We start from the raw sequence: 6,523 nt of genomic DNA, 5'->3' as shown, positions 1-6,523 counted from the left end.
TTCTCCTGACATGTATCCCATACAAAGGCAATTACAAGAAGCCCAATCAACTTACCGAATCATGACATGTACCTTATAGCGCAATTACAAGTAATTGGAAATGAGCACAGTGTTCCCTTAATGGCGAACAAATAGGAGGAAATGTCTGGTGCCAGTAGCCACCGGTACAAGGCAAGAGTTTTGTTATTTGGGCCGATCAGATCCATTCTCAATCCCGGCTCGTCAGAGGCTGTCGAGGGATCCAATCGTCGGTCTCCAGAGTCAATTCTTGCTCGTGGGTGATGGTCGAGGGATGTAAACTGTGGGAGGCTATCGAGAGATCCAAACAAAAAAAGACCGTGGGGAATCAATACTTGCTCGTAGAGGCTGCCGAGTGTTCCAAATCAAGCGTCGGTCCCCAAAGTCAATCCTCGTTCATGGGAGGTGCATCCAAACAGGAAAGACATGTTGCGAAAGGTTAGTGTGATTCAACCACGTCGTCCAAAGAAAGTGAGAAACGGCCCTACAACTCAAGTTCCAAGTACTCACTTGGTCAAGCTCACAAGTGCTTCTATATGACCAATACGTATTGGCTAGTCCTTCATAGGCCACCCATTTATACGCATAATTCAAATCGTACAGCTTGACCGTGAATCCATTGATACGAGTTGCAAGTGATTCAAATATACCACTGCTACCTCGCTACAATCGCTACTCACTCAGCTGGGCAATCATGCAGAAAGCATGACTATGAATTGCTAATGGAAATGCGGTCAACAGTTGATTGAATTAATGCGATGAAATCTCCATCTTGGAGGCGAGAAGTGAACTAGCTCTGTAAGAGTGGTGGTTTCAAACCAAAAAAGAAGATGCACAATGTTGGTGAGCGCCATCACAATGCTTCTTGTATCTGCACCTTGTTCATGCTGCAACAATGGTTATAGCTGATGTCTATTCATTTATGCGGATTCGTTCTTTACAGGAATGGAGTCCTGTTCAGCATCTATATTCTCGAAAAGGAATACGATCGATCCCACACTCGGCTGCTCAGTACACAAGAAGGAATCAATACCATTGAGTAGGCTTTGATGGGGGTGCATGAGGCGGAGGAGTTGGACAGCTCAGAAGGCATCAGGTATTGTAATTTATCTACATTGCGCGAGCCACTTCTACGTGAAATTTCAGACTCTCTCAATCGGCACGATTGATTTTGAAGAACGCCGCAACGCTGAATTGGCTCAAGTTCAACGTCTCGAGGACGCCAATTACTCTAATTGTAGTCAAGTGGTGGGATGGTTAAAGTGCTCTTTTAGGTGCAGCCTGTGGGTAATTTGAAAACGATCCAACAAAGAGTCATCGTCTCGCCCTCCCGTCTATAGGGTATGCAGGTCGCTCTTGTGGTTCAAGTCAACCTTTCTGACTCTAGATTTTTTTAGAGACTGCCGAGTGTTTCAAAGGAAATGATAAAGTGCAAATGGTGAGGTCTACGGGATTCGAGGAGCCGAAGCGTACTTGTCTTCGCGACAGAGTCTTCTGCTCCAAGTATCGCCGTTCGTGTATTTCTTTGAATCCAGCGGCAAAAGAGACGCTGTCGAGACGCTATCGGTGAGGAGGTCCATGTGATTTTGGGGAATGTAACGGGTTTAGGGTTGGGTTAGCGTTCGAGTTTAGCGTTTGAGATTAGGCTTTAGGGTTAGGGTTAGCGTTCAGGTTGGGATTCGGTTTAGGGTTTGGGGCAGGGCAATGAATCGCTAATGCTCGTCTGCTAACGCTGGTCATGGATCTATGGCTAGAGCGAGAGCATTAACCTCTTGCCTCTAGTCTAGTCTGGCACGGAGGCTGTCGAGTCTTTCAGTAGTTGACCGTTGAGTGAGGCCTACAAAGGCAAAGTACGCACTGCTTCATGAGGCCCATGTGATGCCAGCCCACTTTGTAAACAAAAAAGGAATGAGTTCTGCGTGAGGTCCTTCCAAACAAAAAGTGCAAACAGTTAATCGGGCCTACGTGATTCAAGCATGTAGAATTCCAAACAAAAGCAATGGTGAGTGACGACAACAAAGCAAGTGATCAAAGCCAAATGAGTTTGGATTCCCAGATCCCCCACATTTTGGAACAATTGACGATATTTATCTGGACTGTTTGGGGATCGATAAAGGATGGCTCGGGAATGGAACTGATTGGGAAAAGCCAGGGGGTCCAAGCTGTCCCCCCCGTAGCTAGTCACCTGTAAACGACACCAATCGTTCCCAAATGCCACACTAATATACCTGCCTTTACCAGATTGTCTTTCCCGATCGGTCCCACCCCAAATGTCGCGCACTATCCGCCTTTACCAGATAGGGTTAGCGCCAATCTTGAACCGATCATGCAATAGGTCATTGATCACCCAAGTGAGCTATTTGCAAAAACAACACACTGTGGATAGCGATGCCTACGATGTGACCTGGTTGCAAAAACAGCACATTGTGGGTAGCCATGCCTACGATGTGCCCTGGTTGCAACTTGTTGGTAGCGATGCTGATGCGATTGAATACAGGGTAACTGGGGACTCTGTATCCCCCCTGTTCCAATCTGCAACTCCTACCGGACCTATTCACCAGACAAGGATGAGAACTGATTCGATTTCAGTTATACTTTTATAGCATAATGCATTGTTTGTATTCTCCAGGTCTCGTTGCGTGCGTGAGTTCACCCATGTATGGCTAGTATTTTAGTCTGTCCACCCACTTGGTCATAATTCCACGCAAACTGCGTGCAGGTGGATATATCGATACGAGTTGGTACAACTCGGTATCGATGTATTCACCGTTGCGTGCGTTAACCAGGTGTCGATGGCCTTACCGTCATGGACCACAGGTCTATGCCGCCATGAATCACAATGGACTGTTCACCGTTCAACGGCGCGGCGTGCGTTAACCAGGTGTCGATGGCCTTACCGTCATGGACCACAGGTCTAAACAAAAGAGTTGGCAAGTTTGCGGCGTTCAACACCGCTGCCCCGCTCGAACGTGCAGATAGGTTGTTACGAGTTGCAGAGTAAATGAAACCAAAAAAAAAACGCTGCATCATGGATCGTAAATGAGGCCTATGTGATTCGAACACATAACCTTCTGATCTGGAGTCAGACGCGCTACCGTTGCGCCAAGGCCCCCATATATTCCCTACATTGTCATCCACTGCCACCGTTGTGCCAAGGCCCCGTATGAACTATCCTCAGCATGAACAACTCATCCCCTCACCAGCCGCTGCTACCGTTGTGCCAAGGCCCCCATATATTCCCTACATTGTCATCCACTGCCACCGTTGTGCCAAGGCCCCGTATGAACTATCCTCAGCATGAACAACTCGTCCCCTCACCAGCCGCTGCTACCGTTGCTCAGCTACCATTGCGCCAAGGCCTGGCGGCCTTGGCGCAACTGTAGCTTCTCTCTGAGATCCATGTATACACTCCCCTGCGGTGAGAGTACACCATGATATACAATTGAGAGCATTGTTGGGTCGATTGCGATTGGCTCAGCGCGCTAGAATGACTCTATTGGTGCCATCATACTGTCCCAGTGGTACAGAACGTCTCTGGGGACATTGCGTCGAGAGAGCTCCAATACAGATCGCAGGATCAGAACCCGGTGCACATCACAGGATGATAACCCAGCGTTTGCTCCGAGCTGTACTACGAAAACCTCACCATTTGGCGATAATACAGATCGCAGGATCAGAACCCGGTGCACATCACAGGATGATAACCCAGCGTTTGACCTCCAATTTGCGGGCGCAAAAGACTGCTAACCAGAAAAGTAATACAATAAGCTAGTAGCCAGGCGCGAGGGCTTTTTAGAGCCGTTCTGGTTTCCTTGACAAGTTAAGAACTCGCCGAGTTATCCAAGTTTCCGTCCCATGTCAACCATTTCACTCATGAATCCATGACACGTTCGATGAAATTTCCGAGTGGCGGCCACACCAATTTGTATTGGCAGTGAGCGTGCGCAAATGCATCATATTCCATCTTGCATCTAAGCGTTAAGTTGGAATCTCTTGCCATTGTCTGGTCTTGAACAGCAGGGTTTTAATCTCCTCAGTTGCCTGTTCCCTACCATCATGGTTGGTCGCCAAAATGCGTAATTTCTGAGTCTAGAGTACGGAGACAGCGTAGAATGACATGGTCCACCTGCAAAGAGTACCCAAAGCAATTCTATGACATTAAATCTGGTGTACAGTAAAGATGGGAAATCTACCGTCCATGGAATATGCCATCTTATTTGTAACAACTGTGAATGAACGCAATCGTACCAATTGAGTAACGCACATATCTATAACAAGAGTATCAATTAAAATTGCAATCCGTATGGGAAACCAACACAATTCCGGCATAAATGCGACCAATGGTAAAAAAGTCCTTTCTACATTTTGGAATCAAGTAAAATAAGTAATGTTGCTTGGTTCGCACCCTGGTACCGATAGCAATTCATCATTCACATGCAATTGCACATGGCTGGAATAGTGCTATGCTTCACCAACAACTTTGAATCGGCCATGACATTCCCGTAAACTGAACAAGTGCAACTGTACACGAGAACGTTGTCTAATCTCTCGCCTGACCAATTATGCTTTTGCTTGAGTTAGCTGTGACAGACAAATTTCACGTTTTTGGCCCAAAGCAATCCCCGTACATTGAACAAGCACAACTGCACAGGAGAAACTGTTTAATCTCTCCTTGAAAAGTCTACATTCGCCAGTATGGGCGGATCCGGGATTGAAGCCCCCTGGTATTCGCTCGCTTAGGTCACTCGATGACCTCAATTGCCAATTGACATGCTTACTGTCCTCGCTCAGATACAAGTCGTCGTCCTGGTCTATGTCAGCTCCACTCGACCCGACATGCTAATACTAATTTATGAGGCAAACCCTCAAAATGCTCCGATGATTGATCCCCTTAATATACGCCGGCAAACTTGCTCAAATTTCCTGTTCATGTGAGATGTGCACAAAAAAATATGGGGTACAGCACGAAATGAGGAAAGGGCTCGTAAACAGGAATGGGATGATGATAGCGGTCGAGGAATGCAGCCATGAACAGACATGGGCTATGTGAGAACGAAAATGCAGCGGGATCCGCGGCTGGAATACAGCCCTCATGCTGGCCAATCATCCAGCCATCGTTCAATGATTCAAACCGCTCTCCAGAGACAATGATCCAGGCCACCCACTTTCTTCTTCGTCATTTTGAATACTTACCAAAGTACGCATTTTTAAACCACTGGAAACCGTAGAGTGCAAAGATTTGTGAAAGCCATTCAGACCAGAAAGAGTTTACAGGAAACCAGAGCACCCGCACTGATACCTTTTCTATTGTCATTGACTCGAGCGGGGGACGGCTCAAACAAGATGAATTCAACGAACATTCCAGACTGTTATGCAAAATGCATGTGATACCCGGATATCCCGCGAAACCACACAACCTGGTCTCACACAAGGTATATACTCCTCGCCAGAGTACGAAGCCCGAGATCTTTGAGAACCGGTAAGGATTGAGCCGCAAAAGTCTCGTTCAGCTCAATCAGATCTACTCTCACCGGAGCCCAACAATGTCTGAAAGCGTCCCGTTGCCTAGGTGCACCGTCGCTGTTGGGCAGGTTACTCTTGGATGTCTTTATACATCCGGTTGCGTGTAAAATCGCGGCGCCAGTCAGTCGATATGCGATCTGTTGGGCATTCCCATCCCAGAATGGATAACGTTTTTAACAGCGTTTGGAACTGCCACAGAATCCTTTCTCGAATCCGCTCATTGGAGTTGTTTTGGGATTCACAGTCTACTATTCAGTAATGCCTCACCGAACGCAGAAGCCCCTCCCGTCGGCGCTTGAGAGAACAAGACTAGGATCAATGAGAATTGAACTTGTACTCTCGCCTGACACTTAACCCTATCCACTATAATAATACTGAAAGGAAGGGTGTTCTCAGCGGCAGCAGCTATGGTGGCTTTTGTGATACTATCCAGACTTTCGCGGATAGCGAGAGGTATACCTCGGAAAGTATACCCAAGAAAACATAGTTCTCTTCCGGGGCCAAGTAATTGCATGTGTCCCCCGATTAGAGACGTAGCGAGACAAAAACAGTTTCGGCAATAGGACCGATATACCCAGTGTGCGTTTAGGCGGATTTTCATAGACTCGATAGATGACAATTTAATCAATAGGAACACTTGACGATTCCGAAACCCACTGCGGAAGCTATGCTGGTTTATGGGCATCATCAAAAGTTCTTCAGTACACCTGTAAAAGAATACAGTAAAGTATCGCTACCAAGGCCAAGTAGTAAAGTTATCAAATTTACCACCGCCATAAGTACTTACAGTGAATGCCAAATGGGCATCCCTTTCATGAAACCATTATCCCTGCATTTCTTGATAGCAGCAGGTCAACTCAACTTGCATATGTGTCATGCTTTGGCTTTAGCGTTCCTGCCAAGATGGGAATATGAGTAGTATGCACAAGTCAAGCGGGGAAGGTCTATTCTTGTTACCATTGACCCATCTGCCTTATGCTAA

General features: G+C 46.8%; 1 non-coding gene across 1 annotated transcript; it reads right to left on the bottom strand.

Annotated features, from left to right (window-relative positions):
- Positions 1-3,058: 3,058 nt before the first annotated feature.
- Positions 3,059-3,130, bottom strand: SPPG_10019. The gene has a single exon. It is a non-coding gene; the product is annotated as a tRNA-Trp (tRNA).
- Positions 3,131-6,523: the final 3,393 nt, after the last annotated feature.

The sequence above is a fragment of the Spizellomyces punctatus genome, assembly GCF_000182565.1.
Source record: "Spizellomyces punctatus DAOM BR117 chromosome Unknown supercont1.1, whole genome shotgun sequence".
NCBI classification, from domain to species: domain Eukaryota; kingdom Fungi; phylum Chytridiomycota; class Chytridiomycetes; order Spizellomycetales; family Spizellomycetaceae; genus Spizellomyces; species Spizellomyces punctatus.
Note: the sequence above shows the minus strand (reverse complement) of the source record. Positions and strands in the feature narration are given on the sequence as shown.